This window comes from Palaemon carinicauda, chromosome 27, assembly GCF_036898095.1.
Source record: "Palaemon carinicauda isolate YSFRI2023 chromosome 27, ASM3689809v2, whole genome shotgun sequence".
NCBI classification, from domain to species: domain Eukaryota; kingdom Metazoa; phylum Arthropoda; class Malacostraca; order Decapoda; family Palaemonidae; genus Palaemon; species Palaemon carinicauda.
The window spans coordinates 59,393,601-59,414,572 of record NC_090751.1 but is presented as its reverse complement, the minus strand read 5'-3'; the positions used below and the strand labels follow the sequence as shown (position 1 = coordinate 59,414,572).

At 32.1% G+C, this 20,972-nt stretch overlaps 1 protein-coding gene across 1 annotated transcript in view; it reads right to left on the bottom strand.

The window, feature by feature from the left end:
- Nucleotides 1–20,972, bottom strand: part of LOC137620736 (broad-complex core protein isoforms 1/2/3/4/5-like) — a 204,196-nt gene that overhangs the window by 12,161 nt on the left and 171,063 nt on the right. The gene's annotated exons all lie outside the window — the stretch shown is intronic.

Here is a 20,972-nt window from a genome sequence, read left to right as displayed (position 1 = left end):
CGCACAGTTTTGGAATCCTAGCCTATCAGTTTAGAATTTAAAATACTAGGGTGAACACACAGCCCTTATAAATAATATGTAAATTGCAGATTTGAATAGCTTGCAAAAGCATTAATGAAATGTTATCCTCTGCTGTATTATAAATCTTTTTTAATAATTTAAGTGGTACTCGTACCCATTAAACATTAGAATTCCTGATTTCTGCAGAAAATAAATGGGAAATTAATTTAATATATAATGTATCATCAGTAAAGGATAACCAATTTGTTCTTAACTGTTAAAAATTACTGCAAAGCGTTCGTTACAAAAATATCTTAGATGTATCACTCCATAGCTTAATTATAAATTTCAATTACACAAGACACATTCCTATCGCATATAGATTAGCACAGTTGAGAATCAGATTCAGTTTCATGATTACTCTGTAACCATATTTTAGTTAATTTTTCTTTTAAATTTTGACATGAAACCAAAACCTTTTAAAACTACTTTACACAATTTCTGTATCAGGTCCTGGCCTAGGCACAAAAAGTTTTAAAAAAACCTTTGAATTAAAATATAGTCTTTACACAAAACTCTTTTCTTCCAGTAATCTCTCTTGATCATCTTTCTAAACACTACAATCACAGTCTTCAGTATACAAAATTCTAACCCATAATATGCATATATGCGGGGCAATAGGGCTAAACAAACATTGCAAAACAATCTGTAGCATTCTATATCAGAAACTATTTTTGATATTATAATAAGCCTATATAATACACTAATGAAAACCGAGTATATATTAACATATTGCAAATTTATAAAAGAATTAATAGTAAAGTTTACTTAGAATATTATCTCTAATCCGTCTTATCACAGTACACAGAGTCTGGCAGTTTTCAGCCATCAAAAGATGCTGAATATTCATGAAAACAATAATTGAACATTAGCAAACTTTAAGTTATTACAATTGTTGTTATATAACAACATTACACTAGTGATATTCTTAATCTTTACTAATAAGTAATAATTATTCACTGTACATGACTTTAAGAAAAATTAAACCAGCATACATTAAACAAAAACACCCCTGATGAACCAATATTCAAACATATACTGCAAGCTAAGGATATCACAAATTTGCACATATTGTAAAATTATTTTCCCTCTAGAACCAAAAAAAAAAAAAAAAGAACAAAAAAAATACGATGTTCAGCCACCGTAGCCAACATAGACTTTTAACTTAATTGCTAAAGAATCTCTCCCTAAAATTGCTTTAGTGGGGGAGCTAAAATCACAATGATTTACAGCACTACGTTATCGCTCATTTATTTCAGGTTCCTTAAATCTACAGCACATCACAAGCACATCACATCACTTTCATCTTATCACTATACGCCATATCACTTTCCAATTTTTCACAGCCTCGGGGAAACTCACTAAAGTTTATCAATTTCTTTGGTTCTTAATACAATTCATTTTGATGAATTTTGGGAATGCATCTTATCAATATATACCATCAATACTTTAGTAAAGAAGGTAAAATGCGTCCTTATTTTAACCAATATTTATAATAATATCACATTAAAATCACAATTAATTTCTTTGGCCAAAATCTGAAAGCTTCTAGTTCATTGCTTCAAGTTTGGACACTTTAATACTTCTAATTTTGATTACATTCTAAAGACTTGGGAGACTTGATAAGGAATACAAATAGTTCCTTCATTTTCATCCGAAAATCTCCTTCCTTTATACCAACTCGTTGTAACTACATCGCTAGAAGACACATCTGACTCTTCATTCCTTCATTTTCATTGAAGACTGGCAAACATTAAATTCCTCAACTAATTACCATAAGACTAAAGATGCCGGGGCTGAAGTGACAAACCTCATAAAATATTTATTCTTACTTTAGTTGTTAACTCGCTTTATGGGATATAAAACCTACAGTTGGTTAAATTAGAAATGCTGTGCGATAAATTAACTATGCAACTGATTTACATTTGATTCAGACTTGCAACTTATTGTTGGCTACAAATCGTTGAAGTCAGTGATTTATCCCTTTCTGGAGATGTATTCTGCTTTGGCTTTTATATTTGTATTCTACTTGTATCCAGAAGAAACTCACAGAAGATTTACTCATAACATTTAATTCAAAACTACTTAAATTAACGTGTGCCCCTCAAATGTGCAGTAATTCAAACTGTGGTTGAGGTTTTTGAAGCAATTATGTATTCATTTTGTTCCATATTAAATTTGATCTTATACCAAATATATTCAAGAGATCATTACAATGATACAAATGACAAAATATAATAGAATATTTTGTTTCCTTATTAGGTATTTCATAAAAATGCAGGGTGACGTCAGATTTAACTGATGTAATGTACAATAGTTAAAATATTTTATCACACAGGGAATCAGAGCAAATAGATTTATAAAGATATATGATATTTCAAGTTGTTACCATGGATTTATTTTACAAATTTAATGAAAATATTTCATTTATATAGTAGAAGTAAACATGCTAAGAGAATATATATTATAAACTTCACCTGTGCATTGTTTTAATTTAGCGTACTGCTCTTTCCTCTCCGTTCTAGGGCAGTTCCGTTGGGGGTTCATTAATCTTACCTACTTTACTGTATGGAATCTAATGACAGTGATGTCGCAAAGATAAAACAATCACATAAAAAATCTCTTGTTAAAAGTAAACTTGTGCCTTTTATATATGTGTGCAGATTGATGGGTAAGATTTAAAGCTTAATTATTTAATAACTATAAAGAGCATTTCCAACTTGATACAGAACACTGAAATAATCTTAGTTTTATTACGCAAGACAGACTACTATTTTGAGATATGTAACCAATGTATCTTTCAGTAATGGAGGAAAAGTTACAAATTGATTTGAATTAATTAGATGATGGAGTAGCAGCCACCGGCATCTTTGCTGATCACTTATGATAGTTAGCAATGTGCGTCTCCAATGAATAGGTATTCTTGAGGACCCTGGCACAAAAGGGGCACTGAGCTCTATCCATGTGGGTATGCTGAGTTCTGATGTGTCGCTTTAGGTGATTGTAGGTAATTCGTTTGAGACAGACAGGGCACTGACGGTAGCTGAGGCCACCCTCCGTGGACGGTCTGTACTTGTGCTCTATTGAGGTGGATGGTGGAGGTGTGGGGGCACGTAGGGAGGTCAAGAGGGAAGGCAACAGGAGGAGGCTTCCTCCAACAGCGCCTCCTTCGGCTGAGGAGCAGGTAGAGGCGGAGGCTGCTGGCTGTGCCTGGGTCGGTGAAAGGTTCCACCCCGGTGCCGGCGTACTGCCCCTGCCACCAACCCCTGCAACACACACAGACAGCGTTACCGCCTGAACCAACCCAGTTTTATTTTTATCATCACTATTATTATTATTTCGTTAACTATTAACCATCCCCATAAACCTCCACCACCACCACCATAATCATTATTTCATTATCAAATGACATTTGTGATGATTAAAGCAAATTATTTTTTTGTTTACGTTAAAAGGTACGCAACTCTTTTAAGATAATTAAAAAAAAACTATTATTTTGATAGAATTGAGAACCTTAAAGATACAGCCAAATATAATGCTAAGGGAGATGACTTAAATATATATATATGAAAACACACTTGAATATACAGTGCTGTTCATAAATAAGTAGGAAGGATAATATCTTTGCCTTATCAGAATTATTAGGATAACATAGATTATTAATTTACCGTGTTGGGCATTTGTGAAAAGTCATGTGTACTGTGGTAATGAATCTGGGGTAGGCATAAATATGCGAGGATAAGAAAAAGGCTTTTCATTATAACAAATTACATTTCCTTGTCCTTGCTAGTTCTTTGGAGTTATATCGGTTTAAAGAGATGGATTGCTTAAATTGCTGTTTTGAAAGTAACGAATTATTCATATATTCGACATTTTCTAGATGTTTTACTATTTATTAATTGGGGGAAATAATTGATATACAGTTAATAGAAATAATTCATGAAACATTTCCTTAAATTCATGATTGTAATATTTTTTCAATCCGAAAAATTTTGTTATAATAAGGTTGTTTGGATTTTTAATGTTTGTTTTATATGTGAAATACATTTATGCATGTACGGTATGAAAATCGACGTCTCTAAAGAGCACAATAAAAGTCAAGTTAACCTTGAAGATTCACAGAATCCCATACGTGAAGACAAAGTAAATGTTGAACAGGGCAGTTGTTATGTTACACATTATTTTCAGAATAACGCTTGCACAAAGAAAAACACTGACAAAACAAAGGTATGAGAAATCAGTAAAAAAAGAAAATTAATACAAACTCATAACTATTTTGTAAAGAAAGTTTAAGTCACATATCCAAAATAGGGTATGAAAAAAAAATTATTTTAGTCATTTATAAAAGTATAAATATCACCACTCTACACCTTGGTGTACATTAATTTATTTTGAAAATTTATTATACCGCTGTAAAAATAAATATTTACATTCTTGACATACAAATTAGTAAACATAGACGACTAAATGATTGCCTAGAGCTTTGGTATTCGGTTTTAGCTGCTAACAGCAATTTTATTTTTTTTTTCCATTACTGTGGTTCCCAAACGTTCATGATTTTTGGTGCCTTTTAAGCCAAAAAAGAGAGAGAGAGAGAGAGAGAGAGAGAGAGAGAGAGAGAGAGAGAGAGAGAGAGAGAGAGAGAGAGAGAGAGAGAGAGAGAGAGTCCCTGGGATTTCTAAATACGACAGTTGTGTTACAAGAAATGTGTAAGTTGTGATTTTAGAGTATGCATTTATTAAGCTTACACTTTTTGATGATTGACCTCGATTCATAGCATTGTATTCAATAAAGTCTCATGATACTAAGATAATAATGGCCAATGACTTATACAGATAACCAATTTGAAGCAATTAAGTTGGAAAATAATTCCTTTAATATCCATACATTATAAACCTAATATTGATTCAACCCACATAATTAGGCCTTTCCGTACACACTGCATAAACAAAGGCAAATTTCACAGCTAATGATTACCAAAATGTATTTTCGTTTTGACGAATCACAACGAAAGTAGACCTTAGCTTGCATTCAAATAAGATTAGTAAATACTCTCCTCACAACTTGGTATAAAAACACATGAAAGTTTCATAACTTTACAAACTGTGGTTGAATTCTTCCGAGTCACAACTTAGAACTAAAAGCCCATGTTTCTTTTTTTATTTTCTGTACATGAAGCATCTCAACATGGATTGGGTAATCATACTAGTTTTTAGATTTTTTTCCATGTAGTATACTAACTGCTATTGTACTGAATAAGAAATGAAGTGCAGTACCAAGCTTATCCGCAAGTAATTATGTCAAATTATAAATTCTTTCAATATTTCACCAAATTTTTCTATGGTTCTTTGATATATCAATTACATTGGATAATGATGAATCATTGAATGGGATTTTATTTTTGAAGCAGTCAGGTTTCAAAAACTGGAATAATTGGGGTCATGTAGAAAAGATGGGAAAAAGGGAAGAAATAAACAAATTCCAGTATGCAGACAGAAGATCAATGAGAAAAGGCATAAATGAAAACGTGGACATAGGAATTAATTCAAGTAGAAGGTGCGCAAGACCGAAGAGTGATTTAAGAAGTAATTTCAAGTCTAACCTCATAAAAGGGAAAATCAAAGTATATAGAGTATACTGCACTGTGAATCACAGAGAGCTCTAAGACAGCTCTTCTGTTCCGGTAGATAATAACCACATCTAAGGTAAGACCAGATGTATCTAAACTGTTATTAATTTTCACCCATTTCTTCGAACGTGAAGATTTGTAATCTATAGTTTTATATTGAACTTCTAACAATTGATCAATATAGTTTGTTTTGACCCATAATGTAAATTTGAGATACTTAGTTTTCAAAAATCAAAATCATACAAGTCCATGTGTTGATGTATGTTATTGAACAATGTTATTGTTTTTTTTTTCCCTTGGTAGAAATAGTTAACATTGAACTTTTCTTGAAATAGGCAAACCCAACATTGATACACTACAAAAAGAAAATTCCCACCCACCAAAAGGGTATATATATGTATATATATATATATATATATATATATATATATATATATATATATATATATATATATATATATATGAGTGTGTGTATATATTATATATATGTATAAATATATGGATGTGTATATATATATGTATTCATATATATGTATATATATACATATATATATATATATATATATATATATATATATATATATATATATATATATATATATATATATATATTTATGTATATATATAAATGTGTATTTATATACATATACAGTATATATATGTATATATATATTTATATATATATGTTTTGATATATATATATATATATATATATATATATATATATACATAAAGTATGTATATATATATATATATATATATATATATATATATATATATATATATATATATATATTACAAAATCTTACCTTGGCAACATAAATGCGTTTATTAGAATAATGAATTTAAAATTTTTGGAATTATAAAATTATTGAATCAAAAATCATCCCAAAGGCCAAGGCACTGGGTTCAGAGAGGTCATTTAGCGTTATCATTAATTCAGTAAAATTATATTGAAATGAATGAAAATAAAATTAACTTAATTTCACTAAATATTACTTATTTTCTATTAATATCCAACAGGGGCATCTACGAGGTATGTCAAAAAGTATCCAACCTTTCCACCCCCCTTCCCAAAAAAAAAAAGCCATTGAAGTCTAAAACCCTAATTTGCATTTCAGCAGTGCTGGCCTTTTTTGGAGCATTTAAGGAAGGCTTCTCCTGAAAGGAGTTCAAGTGTGGTGGAGCATTCCAATGATGACTTCTCGGGACTCAAATCGTGTCTGTTTTAGTGGCATGTTCCATTTGGGGAAGAACTCAAAATTGCAAGACGTGTCAGGATAGTAGGGAGTACAATAAAGTCTGAATTAGATGAGAAGAATGGGTGGATATGTTTTCATAGAGGAATTGCCAAGTTCACGCTGCCCACAGGTCAGAATTTTTCATTACATAGCCTCACAGTGAATGAATGTATGATTTGAAGTTCTGTCATCCTGACATCGAAGGTCATTGACGCCAACATAGCATCACAAATAGGACAGAGGATCATTATGTACTACTCTTTACCTCCGCCATCGAATTTGGAAGGAGGTTATGTTTTACCCCGTTTGTGTATTTGTGTGTTTATTTGTGAAAAGCTTCCTGGTCACAATTTTAATCATAGAGTAATGAAACTTGCAGGAATTAACTATTACATTGTTAAAAATTTGCATTAAGAAAAACAGTAAATGTCTGGCAACATTCATTTCAGTATTTTTACCGTTTTAAAAACGGATATATTGACGTAAAGAAGTGAAATTACGGTCACCAACCCGTGAAAGATAACAAACTAAAGTACATTTGCGGTCGCCTGTATTTTACTGAAATACGGTTGAGAATGTCTAATTAAAATTTCTAACAGTGTATGTAAAAAGCTGGAAATTATTGTTTTCAAAGGTCAAGGCTAAAGGTCAAGGTCAAGCAAAATGTCTATTTTATGTAATCAGCCATACGTTAGGACATTTTTGTCGAAGAGACTCCAAACTTGGTTCATATTTAAGTATATGAAAATCCACACCAATTAATACATGTTAAGGTCAAAAGTCAAGGTCGAGAAATAACCTGCTGCAGCATAGGTCTGCGCTCTACTGAGTGACCCTCTAATTGGTAATGTTTTGACCTTTTGTTGCATAATCATGATGCACTACCACTTGGTATCTGAGAAATCATTGACATGACTGCCATTTCTGCAAATGCCTTGGTCATGAGGATGTTGAATGTCTCCACTGTTTTGACGGCACCATGGTTTCTAGTTGTACCCAGTAATCATCGTGTTCAGGAAGTCAGCATTGCCACGTGTGCAATTCAACACGGCTTGCAAGATTTTCAGATGGTTTTGCTTCTCTTCCATTGTTTGCAGGTTTTGGCACTAATTTTACCGTCATTTTCCGCATGGCTAAGTGAGGGTTCAAGATGGGGTGTACTAGACATATGTTAATCCCCAATTTGCTTGTAAATAAGACTGTCCTTAATGATCAAAGGCAGCACTTGGTCAATAACTTCGCCCTTACATCTTGTTGAGGGCCTACCAGAACGTGGGAAGCTCTTCATCAATGCAAGGCCATCTTTGAATAGATTTTGTACCCTTCCTTGATTGATGTGGTGCTCATGGCATCATCACCAAAAGTCTTTTGCATTTTCCAAATAGTTTTCACTTAAGTATCATACCACTATTCAAGTCATTTCTTAGGTAATGAAAATCCGAGGAGTGTTCTCGAAACACACTACTTCAAAAGCAGATAGCTAACACTGGACACTTTCCTGATATGAGAAAAGGCATGCATCAATATGAAGGTCCCCAAGATATCTTTACCAGAGGATAACTTGCTAATTTGGTTATCTGTGGGAAAATTAAAGATGGGTTACTTTTTGAACAGGCTCAATATCCTCTTATGAAATTTACGCAGTTGATCGTGTTATTTTTGCTGCTGTTTAACAAATCCCTAGGAACACACTCAACTGACAGGAATCTGCCGTATTGAGTGCACTGCTACCATTCAATGTATATTTGCGTGTGAGGCGGGTATGTCTAATTATCAACCTTTCTATTTTTTATCATTAGCAAGGCGGGGAGACAACCACCTTTCGTGATATTTCCTTAAATGTAGGGCCTACTTGGTCTTTTTATATCAGTGGGGGACACTTACCAAAGAGTAGATATTTATGGTAATCGAACATTTTTAATGTGGAACAAATAAATTAGACTGAGTTATTTAGCAATAAAATATTACTGCAATAAATGTTAGGATAATCCTGCCTTACAGATGATACTGCACTGTCAAATTCAAAAGCTCGCCAACATTGTTACTTGGTTAAGTGTAACGCGCCCACTGCACTACAAGATTATGGTCTGTAAGTATCGGCGGACTACTGAATTTGACTGTACATGAATTCTAATTACCGTACTACATTCATTTTAATTGCGGTTTACCCTTATTTACTAATGGTTTAATTCTTTTCCCTGCAGTTATATACGAAAATAGAATCATTCTAATTTAATTTCCAAATAAAAACATACTGAGGATAACTTGTGAAATTAAAATTTTTTAAGGAAAGACTAAACATATAGTTAAAGAAACATCAATGACAAGATTTGGGTGTTGTATCCAGTGTTCTAAATCTACAAACAGTCATACTTTGAGTTTTGTTAGTATTCAATTTAGTTTCCCATAATGTGCCCAATGCACTTATTTTAACTAAATATATAATATAGCATCATCTGCATAAGCAACCAATATGTTTTCGGGGTAAACCACACTTAATGTGTTGTAATATAAATAACAGTAGTTTTACTTTCATTTTAATATCTGGTCATTTGTTCGCTGAGGGTTTGTTGTGATATAGATTTGTTTTATATATCGTCCACCTCGTCCATGGACCAAGTGATCAGTGTTGCATGTTACTTAACTGAAATCTAAATAAAACAAGTTTACATATGTGTATAATAATGTGAATTTTCTTGCATGATCTTGTTTTGGTTGGGGACTAACAGACATACAATTAAAAAAATACAAGAAGAACGTTAGAACTTTGGAAAAAAAATTAGTTTCCTAACTATATTTTTCATATCTTATAACAAATCATCCTTAATATAACTAATAAAAAATATTTCGAGCATCTCATTAGTAGTTAAATCTGAGACTAGGTTAGCTCTGAAAAATTTTGTATTCTACAAATTTAAGAAAATATTCATTTTGTAATGTCTCTTTGAGCGTTATCCATTAAAGAACCCAAAATATCCTTAATTCTCCTTGAAACATGTTTCGTAAATCACTCTTAACTTCATTACCTTGTATTATTTTAAAGGCGGTACTTTCATTATTGCAGATGATTTATAGTTCTTTAGAATTTCTGACATCTTTCATTACACCTAGAATGTTTAACATTTGTAATATGTGCGATGCAATTTTCTAAGCAAATATTCTAGTGATATATTTCAGTGTACTACAGTGAAAAAAAATGGTTCATTCTGTACCTCATACACACATCGTCTTATCAAAGGTCTTGACTAGCATTGCATGTTAAATATAAATGATTTACTCTAAGATTATCACCGGAACATGTTAAATTCAGGTCAGCATGAAAAGTTTATAACTACATCACTACTATATTAATATCGTAATGGTAATACAGTACTCCAGTAAACAAAACCTGCAGTAGTGCTATGACATTCATCAATGCTGAGCCGTAGATAAAAGTATTATTTCATCTTGTTCACCTGTTCAACACAAGGTTACTTCTCGACAGCAACATTCAATGTAAAACTTATAAAAAAAGACCCATTCGTTTACATTTGAGTAATCCTAATGGATGGGCTTGTGTTGGATTGTAGATATTATTTTCTTTAATAACATAATTTCCCCAAATATCATTGCGTATTAGTTCTAATAAGAAATATCATAACCTTCAACAATTTCTTTATATTCCTTTTCTTATTAGATCTCAACATTTTAACTTGATTACTACATTCTTATTACGGCATTTTGCAAGGCTACATTTTTAGATATAAGGCATTTTTTTTTTTTTGGAGGGAAAAAAAACTTATATAAGTTACAGGGTGCAAAGGTCAGTTTAGTTTAGCCTAGAAGTTAACTGTTCTTACTGCTCACTGGGGAATATCTAATGTTCAAGTGTTGGCTATAAAATTAGGTCTTTGTTACTTATCAGAAGGTGAAATATATATATATATATATATATATATATATATATATATATATATATATATATATATGTATATATATATATATATATATATATATATATATATATATATATATATATATATATATATATATATATATATATATAATTGATGCATTACGGCATTTATAAGATTATAGTATTTTCTGTAAATATTTATTACTCGGCTCCTCTCTACTCATATTAGGCAATATCAAAACAAACTTAAAAAAATTCTGTTTTATTTATTTCCTGAAAAGTCTTTTAAAAGTACTTTTCTGTCAAAGCATATGATTGAAAAATTTACATCAGAGAAAACAAACAAACAGAAAAGTTGATAAGTATATTGAATTGCATAATTTTAATGTCCATGTAAAATTGGTAAACACTCAGGAAAAAAGACGAATGTTGTGGAGTCTAAATCATTTGGTACTTTTAGTTAGAAGTGTCCTTGCAGTTCAAAAATTTGCACCATACTTATTCTCTCGTGTCATTTCCTAGGTATATAGATATATTTAATTTGAACATACAGTACTCTTTTAAGAAACCTTGTTTTTTTTCTTTAATTACTACTACTTGAATTTTATTTATTTAAAATTAATGATCAGAAATCGAGTTACTGAGCTAGTTTTACAAAATATGGAACTCAGCATGGTTCTGCAAGTACACTAATCAGGATAATACTTGGAGGATGAAAAGCTACATTTTCTAATTAGTATTCCAAAACCATGTTGGATACTATAACGGTAACACAAGAAACAAAGAAGTAGCACTGGTTCTTCAACAGCTATAATATCAGATAAATCATTGTTATTTTAGTGTAGAATTAAAGTTGACCAGTTCTAACAATCAATAAGAGTACTGAGGCTATGATTCTTAAAATTAAGATCGCATTGTGCTATTATTTTTTTTATCCATATTAACAATAATTCAAGTAGTACAAGCGTGTGAAGTTGCATATTTTATCCCAACTATAATTCCTATGGAAAATTTTATGTACTGTATTCATATTGCTATACTTACATCTAAATATCCATCACTGACATAAAAATATTACAGTGATACGCATTACAAAAATGTATTTATTCAAGACAATTTACTTACCTACCTATTAAACAGGATTCAATAGTGTGTATCACCGCTGTTATGGAAGATTTGTTACCTTAACATTTTTACTTATTTACTGATACAGAAAAGTATAAGATCTTACTTACATGGATTTCAAGCGAACAATATTTCCTTTCAGAAAACTAAATACACAAATAAATATCATCAAAAATAAAGGCATGAGTAACCAAAATCGATAAAAATCTGTAAAGATGTTCTATTAGATGTGATTTATCGAGATAAAAAAAAGTCTTAAAAGATTTTTTTTCTGGGGTTATACTTTTAAAACGATATTTTTGCTAACATCACAGGGTGTATTTCTCTTACATACTGTAGACTAAAAGCAGTACAATGAACATTCAAAGCTGAGAGAAATTGCATTATTTCAACAAAGCACTGTACTGCGGTACTTGTTCCCATCATCTGAAGTGACACTAAAATTGGAAACATGTCTCCTTACAGCCTACTTGGTCTTAAGAATCAAATGATTCTTCCAAATAAATGAGTCGCTAATTACCTTCCAGGAACTGCTATATCTGAATGTTGATACATTAGAGTATATCAAACTATCAGCATTAAGAATATATGTAAACAAACTTCCAGTAACCGCACTTATTTTTAAGATAAAATACGAAACGAAAAGTAAAAACGAGGTTTTCTAGAAAAATATAATCAAAACTTAAATTCCTTAAAAGGAAAAGATGAATTGTCTTGAAAATTACTTTATAACTTTGGTTCACTACTTTATCAAAATATATTTGAACTTTTTCCTTATGTGAACAGTTCGCTTTTCTTTCATTTGAAAGCTGAATGTTTCATAATCATTTTAGCCCTTGTCTCTTGACTTTTAGTGTAGGGAATTACGTCCATTGCAAGCAAACTGCCTTTACTAAGTCTTTTTCAAATAGATGATTTTAAAAAGTCTTTTTAATTGCATTTTATGTCACTCGGGTATCCACGCACAGTCCATAAAGTCGAGATCACAAGGGGTCAACTTATTTGTGTTTCCGTGGGTACGTATGTGTCGTGCTATGTTTTTGGCCGTGATCATCTTGCGGCAAACTGGGCACACCTTTCTCTCCCGTTCTCTCTCGTAGGTTTTTCTTAGCTCCACCTCACCTGGAAAAAACACCTCACCTGCAAAAAAAGGAGAAAACCGAGTTGTACTAGTTGCTGCTACCTTTGGAACTAATTTACTTGACACTGCACTTATTTACCATTAGAATTTTACTTAATGTATCTATAGGTTCCGAGCATGTCAAGCTTTGTTCTAGAAAGTGAAGAGGAAGGAAGGAGGCCCAGTTTGTATGCCCAGATACATCACGGCTACTTAGTAACTTACACGAAGTATACATTTTCCTGTATTTTCTAATTTTATCTTCTTATCTGTTATACAATTATAAAAGAATTATATACCACTTAGTGGTACTTATTACACATATGGTTCGTTAGTTGAAATAAAATACAACGAATATTCTGTTCCTTTTTCATTTTGGGGGGAATTCAGACTACAACGAAGACTTAAAAATTATGGTGTGCATGCACTTTTATATTACGAACAATAAAATTAAGCCCAGTTAGAAGTGGAAAAAAAAGTTATCTAATTCTAGCAATAGAAAATTTAAAACTACTATTTAATTTAAGATAGAAGTAAAGCTAAAGTTAGAATGTAAAGTGTCTCCCTGATTGTTCTCAGGAGTTCACTTTCAATTACTTGTGGAAAAAATTATATCCTAGCAGTAATTTGATTTGATATGACTTCTGTAGGTCGTACTACACAAGATAGAAAAATTGCGACTATTAATTATTTCATTACATTAATTAGATCCACCTTGCTAATGATTCAGACATATTGATACAATATAAAATGCTTCTTCCGCCAATTATCTCCTGATTTTTTTCTGACTTAAAGGGGTTAGAGACATTAGGATAATAAAAAAAATGTATAAGTTTCAGAAATAGCTGGAAATACAAGCATTATGCTTAAAATACCCGAAGGAATATTCATTAATTAGATAGCCAGAACACATCAAAATCTGATAAAGGAAGAGGTTAAAACCAAAAATTTCATCAGATTGTGACAGCAATTAAACAGAAATTATTAAGGGGTCACCCAAGAATGACTAAGTACAGGATTACGACTGTTTAAGAATTCCAAGATGTTGGAATAAAGTAAAAGGAAAAAACTATTAATATAGAGAATTGTCGGTTTATGTTCATGTAATAAAAATAAACAATAAAGTCTATAATGAAGCAATTAAGAGAAGCTCCATGTGAAAAGGAAGAAATTATACCATTTATTTGTGGCTTTTCCGAATACATTGGACATTGTACCAAAACAAGATGGTCTTTTAAAAGTAGATAGTATCAGAATTTTAACAAAAGCTGAAGAGAGGCTAGGTCAAAGTTAATGACCATCAAACATTGTTCATGGTAACATAGAAGCTACAAAAGACTGGTCCGGGGGAGCTATTCTCTACCAATAATATAAACAGACAGAGAGGCCGAAATGAGGAATAATATAAAGGTAACAATGCAAAATATAAATATACCTGAAAATTAGTTTATGATGATGGAAATGGAAGCAGAGATGTATAGTCAATCAAGTGGTCAAGTAGATGGACGAACTACCTAATGTACACCGAGAAGGTGACATTATGTGCATAGCATTGGAGAATATGCATATAAAGGAAATGAATGGAAAAAACCCACAATCTATGAAAAAGGAAATTTATTTAGAGCTTCCGAAGGGACCATCTCCATTCCTCTTCTGAAAAGAATAATGTGGCGAGTGTAGAGGTTTTATGGGAAATAGTCCGAAATGGTTTTGACATGTGATGAAAAGCAACAAGCTGGTTTAAAAAAAGTCGTATATATACAACTAGTATCATGAAAATCCAAGGTCAGATAGGAAATAAGACAGAGAATACGCAAGACAATGGACAGAACCCATTTCTACGACTAACGCTAAAAAACTAATGAAAATATTTTTTTTACGCACGTTAGTGTTGGATATGCAAATATTATATGCAGCATTTCAAATTAAAATCTTAAACCAGGAGAAACATAAAAAAAGACTTTCATATGCAGCCAAATACATTTATGAAACAGTACATTACTGCTCTAAAATCACACTAAACATAGAAAACCTAAATTAGATCACATAAACATTAGCTGACAAATACAGTTTAAGCTGTACTTTGAGAAAAATATTTAAATCTATAAATGTGTCTTGCAACTCAATTCATGGTTAAGCAGAGAGAGAGAATATGTATTTCTTACTTGTGGATTGGTTATAACGAAAGAACTATTTTTAAAGGGGTTTATAATGCATTTAGAAACTTTGGAACACACTAGTCAAACAACGGATGGTACAGTACAGTTATACTGTATTTAACTTTTCTGCAAGTAGTATGGTTGTTGGCATTAATACACAAACGATGGAGCATAAATAAGCTACTGACAAAGACAATTTCCAAGTTTGAGAGTCGTATGGTTGTGTGTAATTTAATCAGGCAGCCTTCCACTTAGCCCATCACTCAAATCTTCTAACCACTGTTAACGTGCAGTTAAATTTTCATTTATTTCACCCATTTATTATGCTTTGTTACCTCCGTTTATTTATTTGTCTATGTGTCAGTGGACAGGATTACGTCAAAACTACTAGACAGATTTTGACAAAATTTTCCCCAGAGATGATTCAGATCCAGATCCAGATTTGTATTTTTCACAATTTTAAAGATTACACCGAAACAAATTGAGGGATTTTGACAAAATTTACACCACAGATAGATCTTAGGCCATGGACGACGCCATTAACTTTTGGAGATGATCCGGTGCCGGCTCCGGATTTGCATTTTTCACAATTTCAAAGATTACATCAAAACAAATTGACACATTGGATTTTCACCAAATTTTAACAATGGATAGATATTATACATCGATGAAACCATGAAATTTTGGTGGTGATACAGATCAAGGTCACGTTTCTGTATTAACATTGCACTTTCCACCATCTACTATACAGTCAGCTTATAAAAAGTGGGAGGATATCCGTAGTTTTAAGTTAAATGTTGGCAATATTCATTGGCGGAGGTGTGAAATTTCTGATTGCTCTTGTTGATAATGTCTTCTTATCCTTACAGACTCTTAGCCTGAGTCCCTATAACAAGGTGGAGCATGTTTGATTCTATTACTGGTGAGGTGGCTGGAGTGGTACTAACCTTCGGCAGCCACAGGTGCGCGACTATGCAACCATTTTAAAAGGAATCGCTCAGTTCACCCAAAAATAGGTGGCCCTAGAAAAGTTGGCCTAAATGTTATCGTCTACTCCACACTTCATCTAGGTGTCTAGCTATTGACATTCAGAAAAAGTAACTTAGTCACAAAAAATAAACTATAAACTAGTCTTAGGAACCTAGAGTATAAGAAGTCTCCAAGATCAGACCACTGACATAACTACAAGACCGCTCAGGAAAAGTGTAATAGTTGTAAAAGAGTTTTGTAGATATTATATAAGACACTGTTGCACCAAGTGAACTCACTTCCTTGATGAGGATTCTTTCACCTACGTGACTGAGGTATACAACTTGTTTTCTGAAGTGGCTTACAAAAGGCTTCCCCTACGATCCACGGGATTGGTTTTGCTGTTAAAAGCAAAAGACTTGCAGTTTTACCAGATCGTTCCCATAGGTATCAATGAAAGACTTGACGAGTATTCCACCAGCAAAAAGACATTTCTTGCTACTCATTTATGGTTATGACTCAACATTAGATGTTGATTAAATAATTAGAAAAAATAACTATAGTACTTCTGCACTCAATGTAACCCGACGAGGTAACCTTGCTGGAATATACTGATGCTCGTTTGAGGAAAAACAAGGATTTGGGAAGGAAGGTGACAAAGGTTATCATATCACAGGTAATAAGAGTACTTATGGCTTCAGACTATTCTCCTTATTCACTTTGCATGATATTGTCATTATAAACATAATATGCAAGCTCGAGGACAAGCTCAAAAACACATGGATGCATCTGAAGTCTAAACAGTACTGCATACTAGAATACAACATTACCAGTTAGAGCCCTACTGATGTAAACATAGCTCTTTCATGCGTTGGGGTGGACTGTTGCACAGATCACCAACTATTCATATCCATCTTCAAATTAAAAATTCAACCTCAAATTTGAAGCAGGCCGTGCCTACGAATAATTAACTGTGCTGTGCCCTGAAAAAAAGGAAACAGCATTCTTTTCATGCTCAAGTTGCCAAGGGCCTCTCTTATTCACAATTCTTGATGAAAATCCAGAGAATGAGAAGGCAAACTTCTGCAACCTAATATGAGATACTGTAAAGCAACAATTAGCTTAACTAGCAGTCTCATGCTGCAAGTCCTGGATTGCCCTTGTGACCCAAATCAAATGCACATTGATGACATGAGCAGCAGCAATACATCTGAAAACTCGAATCTACCGATTGTTTGGGTTTTAGGTCTTTATTGTACATTTTTTGGGGGGCCCTGGTCGGTTTGGCCATAAGTCCTTTAAGCAATAAAACCGAAACTGGCAAACGGACTCTTACGGCTTAAATCGTATACTACCTAAATAACCAATCTTCATGAAGACATTTCTGCTGAAGTTTTATTCAGAACCTGACGTCATTAAATTAAAGAAAAGTACATGAGAGAGAGAGAGAGAGAGAGAGAGAGAGAGAGAGAGAGAGAGAGAGAGAGAGAAAAAATATTATAGGTAATTAGGATACTTTATTATCGACTCACGAAGATAATGTGCGCACCACATCAATGAACCACTTGCCAGAATAGAGCAGCAAGGAGATAACGTTTATTTGCAAGCTACCAAAAGAAGCATTCAAAAGAACATACAGTGCTCTTCTCAATTTATCATGTCAGTATATCAATAACGAAATAAAAACTCAATTCTGGCTGCCTGCAGTTACCTCTCACGAACATGTGTAGTCATGATTTACTGTCATTTTGAAATTCAGTAATTGTTTGTAATTTACTTTTGATTCTGACGTACTTCTTTTAAAAACTTACTCCGACTATAATTTCTTAATTATGCGTATATGTAAATAGTACAAACATTTCTGTGTCACTTTGGCCGGGCATCTCACAGATTAAAGGTTCCTGGGCCCTAAACATCTCTTGGCCTATACGTTTTACGGCCTAAAGCATATGTGGCCTACAGTTGTGACGGACTAACAGGTTCACGGTCAAAAATAATTATCTCATCGTTCCAAACTCGATGTTTTTGCATGTAATAATACTTTATAATAAGTAATGTTTAGGGCTTCGAGTAGATTAATCCCATTTGTATTAATAATTAAACGAACACTATTCTAAAAAAATGTAAAAATTGCATGAGTTTTGGCAAACCTTTTCACCTTGAAACCTAACAGGCTAAAAATTTATGTACTAAAGAAACTATGCTAATAACAATCTTTTCAATATAGTATACGTTACATTATTTATTTTCTTATAAAAAAAAACAGTAGAAAATTCAATATAATTTCTAGTTTTGAGTTAAGTTCCCAATTCAGAATTTAATGTTTAGACCATAACATAATGTCAAACTGTCCCTGATTACACACTACCCCATTTCATTGATACATTTCAATTGCAACTTTTTATAACCTTTATTAAATAAGGTTGATATTCAGCTTTCATTTTAAAGAGAAAATATAAGAAAAGTATTAAGGCATATCCTTCAGTCCTTCAGTGAGAGTTGAACTGATACATACATATACATATATATATATATATATATATATATATATATATATATATATATATATATATATATATATATATATATATATATATATTACATAAATTTCTTCCTCATACTTTGGATCGAACCCTAGCCCCTTCAAATGAAAGGCCAGGTCGCTTCCCATCATGCCACCAGAGGCGCGCGCTCTCTCTCTCTCTCTCTCTCTCTCTCTCTCTCTCTCTCTCTCTCTCTCTCTCTCTCTCTCTATATATATATATATATATATATATATATATATATATATACATGTGTGTGTGTATGTATGTAAACCTACATTGAATAAATAACTGGAAATGATTCAAAAGTAAGATCAAGACATTTCTGCTCTCACCAATCAACTTGGCCAACAGTAATATCATTAAGATCAGCTGTGCAATACTAATGTTTTAAAAATAATACACGGAGCTTAAATAGTCCCCTGGAGAGGCTAAGCAAACATCAGAAAGATAAGAAAACTCCTTACAAGATCTTACAAACATCTAATATGGCTCATACCTTCAACATATTAGTAAAAATACCTTTTGATTAAATTATTCACAGTTGAAATAAATTAGAAATGTGTGGATATATAATGTGTCAGAAGTCTTTAATCCGGGACTTTTTGTGAGCCATATCGTTGGTACTCGCACTTAATGGAGAAAGTACGAATATAAGTAGACCTTGTGTAGATCGATATTCAGAATATGTGTGTACTGTTTGATGTAATTTTATTATTTTGTGCATTTTTAATATACTCCGATATAACAGTTGATTCTTATTTATTGGGGTTATATTTTTGGTTAGGCCAGACATCAAGCTATAATTCTAAAGTAACCTAACTATAGGCTAGCCAATATTAGTAGTCAAACCCCCCCCCCCCCACATGCACTTCCAGCTACTAGTGCATAATTCTAAAGTAACCTAACTATAGGCTAGCCAATATTAGTAGTCAAACCCCCCCCCACATGCACTTCCAGCTACTAGTGTGATGCGACAGGAATTGTAGTACTAAATACCACTTAAATACTTAATAGTATTCTATTGTCTAGTGTCAAAGAATGCCTATATAGTATATTATATTTTAATCTATTTCATTTTTCAAGATAATCAATAAGCAAATTATCAATTTTGATGAAAATAAATGTAACCAATAATATCTATTGATAAACACTTGCAGCAAATATAGGGTTTCCAGTATACAGGAATACTGTATTTTCATCCAATGAATTGTTTTAACTCTAAAGTGAAAGATAGGAAGTAATATTATTTATCTTGAACATCTTGATATATTCTAAATTAAGTGATGATTAATAGACAAAATCAAATTACAGTACAACTACATTGTCTGAAATTTACTTCATTCCCTTGTGGGCCTTCCTTATCACCATTTCATATTAACTCTGTCTATTGTTCAGTAATACACTTATTTAATTTTCATAATCGGTCAACCTCTCACTCAAATTCCTATCGGTGAATTTTTTGCTATTAACGATTACCAAATTTAAGTTTTGTTCCTGCTTAAAATTCACTCTTAAGACTGCATATATTCATCTTAGCTAAACTTTGCAACTGCTTCTATGTAAAGAGAAAGCTTAATTTTTAGCAGTGAATGCTATAAATATCACCCAAATGAATAATGCAGGTGTTAGAAATAATGTTTAACTAAGCAGCAATAATATTTTTATTTTTTACTATTCTGACAGCAACCGGTAAAAATAACTTCCGACTCCACTTTAAGCTCTCTCTCCTATCAACTTGATGAATACTAGGTGTAGTTTACTTTAGAAACTGTTATTTCACTTTTTGGGACAATTTTACTAATACATTACAAAGGGCAACTTCTTTAATTTGGCTAAAGGATGATAAAATTCCCTCTTAGTGGACTGGACGTTATTAAAACAGACATATAGCAGATATATATTGATATTGCGTATTATCTTTATAAAGCAAGCAACATAAAGAAAAAAAACATGTTTATTTCCTGTGATATAATTTTTGCATTAAATTCCCTTTATTTTTAGGATACCAGTTTTGTCTTTTTAAGGAAAAGTGTAATAAAAGTATATATGAATTAGAGTGCTATACAACTGGATCATTTTGAAACTATTAGAGATTAATCCTACACATAATAACAGGATATTCCACGAAGTTTATAAAATTATAACCTAATTACCAATGATAATCACTACTCTGTTTTAGATAGAAACTTTTTTTTTCTTCTAATTAAGCCCCACCACAGAGACTAGCC